Below are 15198 nucleotides of genomic sequence, written 5' to 3'. Positions count from 1 at the left end.
GATTGATGGATGTGGGGGGGAGGAGGGATGGGCATGGAGGAGGGCACTTGTGGGGATGAGCACTGGGTGTTATGTGGAAACTAATTTGACAATAAACTATTTGTAAAAAAAAAAAAAAAAAATGGGAGGCTTTCAACAATATCAATTGAGTAACCTGGGAACTCAAGTAAGAAAAGAAAAGTTAGTGACTTTCTCCACTATGTATTTATAAAGTATTGTGTATAAAACTCCCCCCTCCCGGACTGGCAGTTTTTTGTGTGTCTGTTTGTTTTTGTTCTTTCAGTAATATGTGTTTAATGACACACTGAAATGAAGTAGGATGTCAACAAGAAATGTGGATGAGAAAATGTTCCTGTGTACTGACAAGTTTGGAGCAAATTTAAATCATGAGCTTCCATCGGATAGTAATGATTTTGGAGAATTTAATAAAATGCAAAGCGGAAAATGAGTCTCTAGAAATAGATACCATTCTTCATAGTTTTAGAATTTGAATATCAACTTGTATAAAAACTCTAGTTTTACTGTTGTAGTACTAAAGGAAGTTAACACAACAATTTTGAGTCTATAATAGTATTTAGCTTATCACTGTGTCTGATGTAATTATTTAAAGAATTAAGTCTGGGAATAAAATTAGTTTTCACTGCAATGTCTATTGTAGGTTGTAAGTTTTAAGTTATTTGTCTGCCAAAACATTCTGTTTTTGTATGAGGCACAATGCTGCCCTAATTGTGGAAAGCACTATTGAGATGTATAGACCATGATCTAGAAACCTTCGGTAGAATTGAACGTAAACTATAAAATGAGCATAGTGCACCTCAAGTGAAAAGATGGTTATACATTGTTCGGTTTATGATACATTATCTCTGAAATCTTTCATTGTCACATATGACAAGAGAATTTTTTGTGTGTCCATATGGACTGACTTCATATTTTAAGGCCCTCGTTTCCTTTAAATACTGAATATTTAAAGGTGACAGATATGGTGAAGATGAAGTAAAAGACTATGGATAAAACAATATCTAATCAGATTTTTTTACCCTATGCATATTGCCAGAATTTGCAAATAATTAGCAGAAAATATAAAATATATTCCCTAAGTCCATTTTTTTTTTAAACATTTTTATTTATTTCTAGGAGAGAGAGAGAGAGAGAGAGAGACAGCGTGAGCAGGGGAGGGTCAGAGAGAGAGGGAATCACAGACTCAGAAACAGGCTCCAGGCTCTGAGCTGGCAGTCAGCACAGAGCCTGACGCGGGGCTCGAACCCACGAACCGCGAGATCATGACCTGAGCGAAAGTCGGACGCTCAACCGACTAAGCCACCCAGGCGCCCCTCCCTAAGTCCATTGAATAAGTGGTCCTTAATATCCTTTGAATTTTTACTTCCTTTGGGTATTTACTTACCTACAACTTATTTGGCATTCTTCAGTATTTTCAAGGAATAGTGACCTTGGTAAGAAGAAATGGTTCTTTAAGATTTAAGTTAAGTGATCCAGAACTTATTTTATAAAAATCTATCATATTAACTGTGTTTAAAAAGTTATGACTATATTTGTTTCTCATTTTTAAAGTGGTCTTGTTAGTATATACCTCAGTGAGTAGCATTAATAAAGAGTCATTTCTTTCAAGTCTAAAACAATTTCTATATCGTTTCACTCACTCAAATGGTCTAGTGTGTGCAGTTGTAGTTAAGTAAGAATATAAAGAGGAATAAATAGTTTATGAGCTGATGGAGGAAATAAGCACATAGGGTGAATGTAATTCAATGTGAATGTACAGTGATAGCATTATATACAGCTAAGATGCAAATATCCAAAATGTTCTCCTTTTGGAGACTGCTGTTAGTTTTCTCCAACTGAGTCTTTTCAGCTTGGAATATTTTATTCTAGCCCTGGTTCCCTAATTGCTGCATTTACTTCCTACTGCCTAAGTTATTTTGAAGTAACTTTGATTCCAAGACTCACCTAACCACTTTAAATGAATGCTGTGTTTTTCTACACCTCATTATAGTGCTAACTTTAGTATCTTAGAACCATCTAGTCTCTGATGATTCAATTGCATCTGAGGTAAAATGAATGTAGCATGCTTAGATGCTGTGAAAAGTTACATTTCTTATCTGTGATTATAAATAAGCTTGATTTCTTTATGTTATTAAGTATAGAATATTAATGGTGCTGGTAAAGCTTATTTTAAGGGGTTGGGTTAACTGCAAAGCTAATACAGCTTTACTTGTACATTCCCTTCCAGATGATAAAACTAATAGTAATAGTGATGGCAGAGGAGTAGTAAACATTATTTTGATCATTACACTCTTATATCTAACATAGGGAAGGCAGTATGGATTAGGGTGTTTGGTGCTTGAATTTTAAGGTTTAACCTTGGGTCCACAACTTGTTAGCTGTTTAATTTTAGAAGAGTTACTTAACCTTTCTTTATATGAAAAATTAGGATAATAACTGTCATGCAGTTGTGATGATATTAATATAAAAGAAAAACAATCTACTTTTCAATGACAAAAATGACAGTGTTAAAAACATCAAAGAAGTCTGGGAAGAAAAGTTTTTTCACTCCAATATGTATTGTAAGATATAAGCTTTACGTTGTCTGTCTGTCCTAATTGTGGAAAACGATATTAAGATGTGTAGACCATGGATATTTAAAAACTATTCTGTATATCTTCTTTTTATTATCATAATTTATCTAGAAAGACATTTCTTACAAAATTAGTATACACAATACCACATATTTTTGGCAATCCAAACCAAGTGAAAAGTTTGATCTCAGAGATCAGAGAGGTGGAAAATTGTCAGTTTGGACACAACTTGATAAGAAAGTTAAGAAAATGTATTAGTAAACATAATTATTGAGATATTGGTCACACATTCCGAAGACATTGGAGGAACAGAAATAGTCCTTGTGAGGATGAATTAAACTGATTCCCCAGACAAAATGAGAAGTACTAAGATTCGGAGGATATTTCAATTATGGATTGGCAAAGACTCTTTTCAGTTGGTGGAAAGACAGGCCGAAACAAGATGGATGTGTAGAAGGAAGCAGGAAAATTAATGTAAAGAAAAAACTATAATGCAAAGAAAGTAGTTAAAATACATCAAATGAGATGTAAAGGATTCTGAGAGACACGTGAAGTTTTGGGATTTTGTCCAAAAACAAGAAGCATTTCAAGATTAGATGGCATTTGATATGAGGGTTAGCCCCAGTTTTGCACCTAGCTGTGACTTGGGCAATTCTCTTCTTCAGTTTATTATTCTCCTAAGCAAGAGAGTTAATATCAATAAACCTAAAGGATCTTTTGGGGAGTTTTGATACACTGTAATTTAATGGCCCCTGTGCCTTATGAGATTTTGATATTGACAAAAATTGAAAGAAACAAAATTGTTGGTGTTGACAGCTAAGTCTAGGATAGATTCCTCCAAACATGAGACAAGACATTCCATTCATAGCATCTGGGGACGCCATGAAAAAGCATGGACTTATTACTACCCAGATTTTCTCTTGATTCAGCAACTTCCCTATGTGGTTCCCTTAGCAATACAGAAACTTTTCTAAGCTATTAACTACTATTATACAGGTGTTTTTTTTTTTTTTTTTTTTTTTTATAAGAAGGAAACAAGATTGGTTTCAGTCTCAGAAGTCGATTATATCCTTCATATCGTTAGGTGCAATTGCTTACAATGATATTTAGATATATTAATTATTATATTCTGGTTTGCCTACTATTACAACAAAGCTTATTAAGTAAACACATTTTATGTTTAATATGGTGAATTATGTGCCACTTTATGCTGTGTATTCATACAGCCCAACATCTTCCTCAAATGTTTACTGATTATTTTACTATTGCAGAAAATTCAATACAATACAAAGATTGGAAGAAACAAATCTCACAGAAAAAATCTCTTTCAAAAATCGTATGTTAAGACTATACTGCTTATTGATGAAAAAAAAAAAAAGAAGGTGGAGAAAGCCACAAAGCAGACAGGAGAGGGAGCTGATAGAAAGGAATTTTACACTGTTTTATGAGGAAGTGATTAAATAAGTATTCATATCATGAGATACTTTTAAAAAATGGCCTGAGTTTCTATTTTATCTGAAGCAAAGAGGTCTTTTTATCTTTCTTGCATGTGTTTGTCATATAAAATAATAGGGGTTAGATATAAATGCATGGTTGATTTTGCTGGATTGAATATTGAATTGCCATTTATTCAAAAATATATAGTTGCTTATAAATATTAATTTAGAAGAAAGAAATGACTGTGTCTCATTCTCATGCATATTAATTCTTTTCTTTAGATATTCTGCATGATCAGATATCTCTTACCTGTGAGAACTTCAATACATATTTAAAAGTTCAGACAACTATCTTGATTTATTATCAAAGTAACTATTTTTTCTAAATATAATCTCTGTTTGATTGTTTGTCTTTAGTTAATGTTTGTGTAAATGGTCTTAAGTTCAATCTTTTTTATATGAAGACATAATTGTTAGTTTCTTGTAGCCTTATATTTCAAACACATTAGGGTAATTCAAGTTTTCTCGAATGAAGAAGAAAACTCAAATAACAAATAAATATAGCTTCTTATCTAACTTTTTTCTCCTTGATAAAAATAATACACTGTTTTAAGGATGAATTTAAAGAGGCATAATTGGTAGAGGAATTATTTTCCAGTAACAGAAGATAATTATAATTTTTTCCAGCCCATCATTGGTAAAGAGTGCAATGCTAAGAATGACTTTAAATATAATCCTAACATACTTTTTGTGAGGGTACAAATGATCTGTTCTGTTGGGGTGTTGTCAGCCTGGTGGCCAGCTCTCACAAGTCAGAATCTTGATCAAGTGAATAGTATTGTCATCATCTCTTTTTTATCCTAACATTACTGAATTGACAACGAGCAGTATAAAAAGAATATAATTAAAGCTGAATCTCAGCTCTAAAATTTCTTCTAGGTATGTGATTCAGGAGTAGAAGTGCAGAACTAGAAGCCATCATCAACTGGGTTTTGTACATGCATCCTTCCAAAAACTGTTGTATATTTTTTATTCTTAAAATAATTTTGGGTGTCTACATAACAATTCAAAAAGGTATATAATTTTTGAATACTGCAGACTACTTCATGATAAAGATATAGCATAATTTATATACATAATGCTCTTAAAATCATTTATCAATTTATTTTTATATGCAAAGACAAATATGGAATAAAAATTCTTATATATTCATTTTTACATAAGTGTAAGTAGATCTAGAAGTAAAGTTCTCAGGTAATTGAGAATGTGCATTTAAAATTTTAGTTTTACTGCCAAGTTGATCTCCACAGGGATGATTCCAGTTAGCACTCCCACCAACAGTGTTTTAGAATGTCTATTCTCCATATTTTGAACATTTTTATATGTTTTTAAAGCATTTCTTAACCTTACATTACTACCTATCCCAAATTTAACTCTATTAAGTTGATTGTTTTTTCTTATTCACTTTACATACTAACTGAAACCAAGAAACAAATAGCAGCAAGAAGTCAATTACAAATGCTTTGAGGCGTTGCTCAATTTTCTAGGAAGTAAAATGCACATTGTGAAATGCAAGAAATATTTATATAAGTAACATCATTTTGTTTCCTCTTCAATACGAAAGATCCAGAGGGGGTGTGAAAAGTGAAGACAGTTCTACATGGGTAAAGCAGAAAAGGCTTCAAGCAAAGAAAAGATTCTGGCTAATGAATCCTCTCACATTCAACCCAGCCTTCTAAATCTTACTCACCCAACACTGGGTCAGGACATCTTTTGGTAGAATGACATCTCCAGTTTTGTTTCTTTCCCTCTCTTCTCCAATATGTCAGCCATTATGATGGAATAATCTTTTAAAGACTCAGGTCTGGTCATGCTATTTATTTTATAAACTAATTTGTATAACATAAACAAGTGGATTCTTTAAAATGTTTATTTATTTGGGTGGAGAGAGAGAGAGAGGGAGGGTGGGAGGAGGGAGAGAATGAGCAAAGGAGGGGAAGAGAGAGGGGGAGAGGGAATCCCAAGCAGGCTCAAGAATTTTGATATCTTGACCTGATCAAGAGTTGGATGCTCAACCAACTGAGCCACCCACTTGTCCCAACATAAAGAAGTGAAATTTTATTTAATTAAATTAACGATTTGTCCTACTGCATGATGCTCTAATAAAATAATGCTTTAGAGATACCAGAATTGAAAAATACCAGATACGTAGCTTTAAGATATATCATAACACAGAATGAGCTCTCAGCAAGTGTTTGTTTGTTTTTTAAATTTTATTTACTTATTTTTGAGAGAGAGAGAGAGAACAACACAGCAACAGAGGGGCAGAGAGACAGAGAGGGAGACACAGAATCTAAAGCAGATTCCAGACTCTGAGCTGTCAGCAAAGAACTCGATGTGGGACTCAAATTCACAAACCATGAGATCATGACGTGAGCTGAAGGCAGTCGCTTTATCGATGGAGCCACCCAGGTGCTCCAGCAAGTGTTCTTACAATACCTTTATATAAGTTTGTTTTGTCCTTGACCTAACAATATCAATAAAACTATATAAGTTCTCTTTTACTAATTTTGATGAGGAAGCCAAACTTGTATGTGCTTGAAAATTTTGTGATGATTGTTTTTAATTTGTTTTTTTTAATTTTAATCTAAATTATCAATTGACTCACTGGATTTTGCTACGTTTGCCTTGCTCCTTTCAAAATGTGTAACAATGCTTGAGATAAAGGCATGCACACTAAACCGATACTTATTTAAGCACTTATGAAACATGAGCAAGTAGTTTTCATTTTATACATCATTTATAAATGGGCAGCTATTCCACAAAGTGAAAACTTCTTAGCACAAAAAAATTAAGGAAGATACATTTATTTTTTACAACCCATTATAAGATGATATATACTGAAAAAGAATATTTTATAATGGAAGATGATGTACTATATATTATGTTTGAATTTCACCATTGAATCAAATTGTAAGTACCACTAAATAAAATGCCCTATCTGTAACTAAAGTAAATTATAAAGTTAATTCTTAGTTCTAGCTATCATATAAAATTCTATTCCAATTCAATAAATTAACAACTACCTAAAATAACCAGATACCAAAGTTATTATAAGAATAAATAATTTAAAGCTGAAAAGACATTTCCTGTATCTTTTCAATATATTTAAAAGAACTTTCTTAGATAACTCTTTTGGAGTCTAGTTTAAAATAGAGCATAATGAGGAATTTAAGAAACAAATGAACAAAAGTGGAGGAAAAAAAGAGAAGGAGGCAAACCAAGAAACAGATTCAACTACAGAGATCAAACTGATGTTTACTGGAGTGGAAGTGGGTTGGGGGATGGGTAAAAAGCTGATGGAAGTTAAGGAGTACTCTTGTAGTGATGAGCATTGGTGGGTGTTATTTGGAAGTGTTGAATCACCATACTGTACACCTGAAACTAATATTAATAACATTATTTGTTAACTAATTGGAATTTAACTAAAAACTTCAACAACAATAATGAAGTATAATTATCATGCTTTAAAAATAATAGTTTTAAAAAATAATGTTTCTTCCCATTCTACTATATATTTTGATACCTAGATTAAAAATTGAGTTCATAAACTCAATACCATTAAGTCATAGAAACATTAGCAATAAAAAGAATTGTAAATATGTTTTAGGAAAATGAAAGAAAAGGAAGGAAAATCCTAAGGAGGAGTTCAATCCCAAAGAGCTTAAAGGCATTTACAAGCTTTTCAGACCATTTAGTACATTTAAGTATGGAGGTATGCTATTATCTCCTTTATTCCTTGTGCTTATTTGTTCTTTATCTTAAGATACTATTCTTCTTCTGATCAAAAGATCTGTCATCAACAGGAAATGCTATTGAACTGCTCTAAAGGATTCACATTCTTATTTTTTCTATCATTAGATAAACTCAGAAAATCCACACTGCTGTTCATCATATTGTTTCTGCCTCAGCAGAAAATACTAAAAGTAAAAATCAAATAGAAGACCTAGGAGTCTTTTTGAAATAAGGGAAAAAGAGAATTTGCAGCTGTTAAACACAAAAACACTAACTGGAATCACAAAAATTCCAGTGTGCACAATTAAAATTATCTTCTCATCTCTGAGATTTTACAGAATAGTGGGCAGTTGCTTAAGAGAAATGATGGAGTAATGTGCACACTTGCTGCTGAGCATTGAATCCAAAACCAGAAAAGAAACCAATTGTTAAATTAGTTTCTGTGATCCTCCTGGTGACAGATAGATGGCCTGAAGCAATCAGCAGTACTCTACAAAATATTTAAAAGGACCATTTGTTGGCATTCCTAAACTTATGAAAAGATTTCAGAGAGTTTTACATTTTAAAAAACATGTAGCCTTCAGAATATCAAGAAAAAAAACTCAAGTAAATTTCTATTGCCACGTAAAATTTGTTCAGCAATTTGAGGCAAATGATTTTTTAGGGAGGCAATGCAATTTTCAGGATGGCACTGGGGTGGAGGGATTTTTCCTCCCCTTGGTTTCACACTTTTAAAAGGCATAAAACCAATTTGCTAAGATCAGTTAGCAGAAGGTATTTGCTCAGTAGAAGAAGGATAGGAATTTAGATACTGAACTACTAATGCGAAGGTACAACCTGGGGAAATTGCAGGAGAAAAAATACAAAAGATGATTAAGTATAACACAAATATATGTACATTTTGAAATAAAATAAGAAATTATAATTTTAATAACTAGAACCAAAATATTTTCTTTCAATATTTATGATTTTTTTTGAATTCCAAGAAGTATGAAAAATCAAAAACTGAAGGCATAACAAATTATTAAACTTGGAAAAAACTCCTGTAACAAAGGTTTATCATGCGAATAATCATATACATTAGATTAGATGTTCAATAAATATTATACTAGCTTGATTAGTTAGCATGATCCTGATAGTAGATATTTGGAGTCATTAATCTGGGCTTTATGTTTACCTATTAACTGCATTTCTTTCTACATAGTTTAGGTTTTAAAAACCAGAAGCTATAAAAATTCAAAGAAAAAACAAAAAAATTAAGAGATCGTGTAAAAATAAAAGTTAAAAAATGAGTACAATTCATCCTGTGTTTATTTGTTGTTTACTGTGTGCAAGGCAAGGACATTTTTATGGAACACATTTTAATTATTAGCAGTATATCAAATTTACTCTGAACATAGATCAAAGTCTCACAATATCCATTATATAAATGGTTTTGCTGATCCATATGTAGAGATATTTCTTTAAAAAAAGAAAGAGCTATCATGATCTGAAGTATTAACATTTCTTTAGTCACAATTTGAGAACTTATTGTAAATTAAAAAAAAATAACTGCAAAATGTAATTAATGCCCTTCCAGATAACATCATAATAATCATAATAAGGAATTTAGGAGAAGCTGTACTAAATCTAAAAAGAGAAAGAAGTGTAATTTGAATTACTCTTCACAATTCTAAAACTCTCTTTCTAATTTCTCATTTATTCAGTGAGAACACAAAACTGAATAAGACATGAGCTCTTCTTGGCCTTGAATTTTCAGAACAATACTGTATGTATTTCATGGAGTAGGTATTTACCATCAAGGACTAACTCTGTGAACTCTTTTTCTTATAATTTCAAATTTTACCTGCAGACTTTACCTCTTAAAAACTTTTGTTCCCACATCTGCTTTTGTTCAGCTATTTTCTTCTCTAGGGCCTCCACACTTCATGTTTTTTTTTTTTTTTTGCCATTTCTCTATTATCTTCATTCTCTCTGTTCCTGTAGTCTTCTTTTGGCCCACAACAAATGCAGGCTGGCCCTGTCTTAAAAATAAAAGTTAGCCTCATCCTACTGTTGCTCAAGCTACTACCTTATATATACTACTCTTCACTTTCCTCCTTCGTCAGATTCATTTGCTTGCATACGTTGCCTATCCTCCTCTGCATTCATTGAATATAGTCTTACTCAAACATTTATTCTCATCACCAAGCGCATAAGGCACTCACCAAATGCTTATTGAAGATACGTGAATCCTACCATGTTCTTTCACTATTATTTCAATATGATTATGTCCAGGAAACGTAGTGTTAGATATCCATAAATGTTACATTATCTAAACTTTCATTAATAGTAAATAGCATAATTGCAGTAAATTGCATCTCTCAATCTTTATGTTTCTAACATGCACAGAAAGAATTCAATGATAGTTATGGGCAATGTGTACTGTGCTATCTATTTTATGTTTAAGAGGTTGTAATTTAATTTTGAAGGCTCAGAATCAGTAATTATTTAAATATTTTTGTGGACTAAAATTCCTTAATTTGGCCATGACAAATTTGATGAATGATTAGATGAATGATAATTTTGGAGAAACAATGCATAATCCTTTGCATAGGTATACATGCACACGGAGCTCTCTGCCAAAGCATGAATTCCATAGGTGCCCACTACTAGCTGAAGGTTTTCTTTGTATAATAACTTGCCTGACAGCAGAATTGTTTACTGTCACATGTTGCTTGAGATTCTATGTTAGTTTCATCATAGTGTTTATTAGTGGGACCTGCTTACTAATGGCAGTCTTTTATTTCATTATGACTGCTGGGTTTCAAGGGGTTATTTCCCCATTGAGTTTTCTTTAAGTTATATTAAATTCATTGTCTGTTACTATGCATCATTTATTTGATATTAATCATACATGCTACTGAACACCTTAGCAGATAGTCTTTCATTCGTTATTTAAAACTGGGAGCGGGGTGCCTGGGTGGCTCAGTCGGTTAGGTGTCTGACTTCGTTTAGGTCGTGATCTCACAGTTCGTGGGTTTGAGCCCCATGTCGGGCTCTGTGCTGACAGCCAGCTCAGAGCCTGGATCCTGTTTCAGATTCTGTGTCTCCCTTTCTCTCTGACCCTCCCCTGCTCACACTGTTTCTCTCTCTCTCTCAGAAATAAATAAAACATTAAAAAAAATACAAAACCTGGGAGCAATGATTATCATAATAGTGCCTTTGGTATTGATACTTTTATCTAGCAATGATCTTGAGATAAGTGATAAAAATGCATTGCATTCTTTAAAAAAATTGTCTTAAGTTCTGAAGATGGCTTCCAGATATGTTCATTTATAAAGATTAAGTGAAAACTTTGTAATTTATTGTGATTCTCATTTCCCAGTGAAATTTGTATATACAGATACAGCTTTATTAATTTAATCAGGCAGTATGGGGCTCCTGGGTGGATCAGTAGATTAAGTGTCTAACTCTTAATTTTAGCTCAGGTTATGATATCAAAGTTTGTGAGACACACCCTGCGTTGGTCTCTGTGCTGTAAGATTCTCTCTCTTCCCCTCTCTCTGCCCCTGCCCCATTCATGTGCTCCCTCCCTCTTTCTCAATAAACAAACAAACAAACAAACAAACTTAAAAAAATCAGGTAATAGATTTTATGAGACCATATTAAGAACGTGTTCCCCAAAATGCTTATTTGGACTTAGAAAAGATTGCGCTATTTTAAGTTAGTTTTCAGAATTAAGTATAACAATCCTAAAATGTTTTTAGCATGGGGCTGGGCACATGTGAGTCAATAAGCATTAATTAGGTTTTAACTTTAAGCTGAAGTATCTGCAACCATATAATATAAAGGAAATGTTACTCTAGGATTAAAATATGGTTTATACCTTAAATGGGATGCATCCTGGATATACTGAGTATTGTTTAGAACTTCAAATTACTGACATCTAATATTTATTTGGTGTTTGATCTATGCCAGGTACCATTTTATGTCTTTACACAGAACCTAATTACCTAATTTTCACAACAACCTTAGAGATACGGTTACCATCTCATAGGTGAGGAGTCTGAAGCACACAGATATTGAATAAATTCATCTATGGAATATTAAGGCTGTTTTTGCACCCAAGCAACTAATGTGTTCACCATGCCTCTCATTATAAGATTAATAATAGATATTTGGAAATTTCACCATTATAGTTTCGTTACATTTTCATTATTATCATTCTATCTTGGGCCTAACACTTTGCAGGGGATATTGCTTTACATTTTTTCCAGTCAGGCCATTCCCTGAAGGAAAGGATTTTGATAACCATGGAGGATTATTCCTGCAGAGCCTGTACCCACCATCCCCTGCTATAGATCACACTAAAATACCTTAAACCTCAGAACTCTCTCATAAGGTAACATGAAGCCTGTCCTGATAGGCCTCTTATTTGGGTTCATCTCCTTTGGCAGAACTGGTGTGGGTATCTGTAGATCTGAAGGGTAGTCAAGAAGTAGGGGAGGTGAAGGCAGCTTGGACACATGGTCTGGAACGCCCACCTTAGGTAAAAAGCCCCTTGTGGTACAGTAGAGTAAGTGGGCAGGCTGCTGAGTTGGAACCTTGAGTCAGGGTCCTCAGGGTCCATGTTTTTGTACCCAATTCTTTATTTTTTTAATAGTTTATTGTCAAGTTGGTTTCCATATAACACCCAGTGCTCAGCCCCACAAGTGCCCTCCTCCATGCCCATCACCACTCTTCCCCTCTTCCCCACCCCCATCAACCCTCAGTTTGTTCTCAACATTCAAGAGTCTCTCATGGTTTGCCTTCCTCCCTTTCCCCAACTATTTTTCCCCTTCTTCTCCCACATGGTCCTCTGTTAAGTTCCACCTAATCCTCCTATACATGCAAACATATGGTGTCTGTCCTTCTCTGCCTGACATATTTCGCTCAGCATAACACCCTCTAGTTCCATACATGTTGCTACACATGGCCAGATTTCATTCTTTCTCATTGCCATGTAGTATTCCATTGTATAAATATACAACATCTTCTTGATCCATTCCTCAGTTGATGGACACTTAGGTTCTTTCCATGTTTAGGCTATTGTTGAGAGTGCTGCTATGAACATTGGGGTGCATGTGCTCCTATGCATCAGCACTCCTGTATCCCTTGGTTAAATTCCTAGCAGTGCTATTGCTGGATCATAGGGGAGTTCTATTGTTCATTTTTTGAGGAACCTCCACACTTTTGCAGAGGAGTTGCACCAGCTTACATTCCCACCTACAGTGTAGGAGGGTTCCCATTCTCCACATCCTCTCCATCATCTACAGTCTCCTGATTTGTTCATTTTGGCCACTCTGACCGGCATGAGGTGGTATCTCAGTGTGGTTTTGATTTGTGTTTCCCTGATGATGAGGGATGCTGAGCATCGTTTTATGTGTCTGTTGGCCATCTGGATGTCCTCTTTGGAGAAGTGTCTGTCCATGTCTTCTGCCCGTTTCTTCACTGGATTATTTGTTTTTCAGGAGTGGAGTTTGGTGAGTTCCTAATAGATTTTGGATACTAGCCCTTTATCTGATAGGTCATTTGCAACTATCTTTTCCCATTCCATCAGTTGCCTATTAGTTTTATGGATTGTTTTCTTTGCTGTGCAGAAGCTTTTAATCTTGATGAGGTCCCAGTGGTTCATGTTTGCTCTTGATTCCCTTGCCTTTGGGGATGTGTCAAGTAAGAAATTGCTGTGGTTGAGGTCAAGGAGGTTTTTTCCTGATTTTCCTTCTAGGGTTTTCATGGTTTTCTGTCTCACATTCAGGTCCTTTATCCATTTGGAGTTTATTTTGGTGTATGACGTGAGAAAATGATCTAGTTTCATTCTTCTGTTTGTTGCTGTCCAGTTCTCCCAGCACCATCTGTTCAAGAGGCTGTCTTTTTTCCATTGGACACTCTTTCCCGCTTGGTCAAAGATTAGTTGGCCATACGTTTGTGGGTCCAATTCTGAGTTCTCTATTCTATTCCATTGGTCTGTGTGTCTGTTTGTGCCAATACTGTACTGTCTTGATGATTACAGCTTTGTAGTAGAGGTAAAGTCTGGGATGGTGATGCCTCCCGTTTTGGTTTTCTTCTTCAATATTACTTTGGCTATTTGGGGTCTTTTGTGGTTCCATACAAATTTGAGGATAGTTTGTTCTAGTTTTGAGAAGAATGCTGGTGCAATTTTGATTGGGGTTGCATTGAATGTGTAGATTGCTCTAGGTAGTAATGACATTTTAACAATATTTATTCTTCTGATCCATGAGCATGGAATGTTTTTCCATTTCTTTGCATCTTCTTCAGTTTCCTTCATAAGTTTTCTAGAGTTTTCATCATACAGATCTCCTATATCTTTGGTTAGGCTTATTCCTAGGCATTTTATGGGTGTTTTGTGTGTGTGTGTGTGTGTGTGTGTGTGTGTGTGCAGTTGTGAATGGGATCTGTTTCTTGATTTCTCTTTCTGTTGCTTCATTGTTTGTGTATAAAAATGCGATTGATTTCTGTATGTTGATTTTGTACCCTCCAACTTCGCTGAATTCATGGATCAGTCTAGTAGGCTTCTGGTGGAGTCTGTTGGGTTTTCTATGTAGAGTATCATGTTGTCTGTGAAGAGTGAGAGTTTGACTTCCTCTTTGCCAATTCTGATGCCTTGTATTTTCTTTTGTTGTCTGATTGCTGATGCTAGGACTTCCAGCACTATGTTAAACAGCAGTGGTGAGAGGGGACATCCCTTTCATGTTTCTATTCTCTGGGAGAAAGCTGTCAGATTTTCCCCATTGAGGATGATATTATCTGAGGGCTTCACATAGATGGCTTTTATGATGTTTAAGTAAGTTTCTTCTATCCCGACTTTCTCGAGGGTCTTTATTAAGAAGGGATGCTGTATCTTGTCAATGCTTTTTCTGCATTCATCGACAGGATCATATGATTTTTATCTTTTCTTTTGTTAATTTGTGAATTATTGAACCAGCCCTGTAATCCAGGAATGAATCCCACTTGATCATGGTGGAAAAATCTTTTTATGTGCTGTTAGATTCGATTTGCAAGTATTGAGAGATGGGTGCATGCGAAATGCACGGAGCTCCCTACTTCTCTGCTATCTTGCCTCCCATCGGGAACCAATTTTAACATGTATGTTAAATAACTACATTTTAAATAAAAAGTTGCAAAAGAAAACCATAAAAGCTCCAAAGACTGGGTGTATAATTTTCTAAAAAATATTAATTGTGGGTACATCAGTTTCCAGCAGTAAGTCCAGTAAAAGTTAATAAAGAAATTCCACCATCTAAGGAATGAAAGTAACTTGTTTTCAAAACGATCACCTGTTCAGATTTTGACTTTGGGAGATTTTACCCTAATGTTTAAAAATGCCTTAATTG

The 15198-nt window shown here is 34.3% G+C and overlaps 1 protein-coding gene across 1 annotated transcript in view; it reads left to right on the top strand.

Annotated features, from left to right (window-relative positions):
- The window catches only part of LOC120245573 (contactin-5-like), a 780895-nt gene that overhangs the window by 6222 nt on the left and 759475 nt on the right, over positions 1-15198 (top strand). The window lies entirely within an intron of this gene.

The sequence above is a fragment of the Hyaena hyaena genome, unplaced genomic scaffold (genome assembly GCF_003009895.1).
Source record: "Hyaena hyaena isolate Hyena2069 unplaced genomic scaffold, ASM300989v1 scaffold_430, whole genome shotgun sequence".
Lineage (NCBI taxonomy): Eukaryota > Metazoa > Chordata > Mammalia > Carnivora > Hyaenidae > Hyaena > Hyaena hyaena.
The sequence above is the reverse complement of the archived record's forward strand: the minus strand, read 5'-3'. Positions and strand labels throughout refer to the sequence as shown.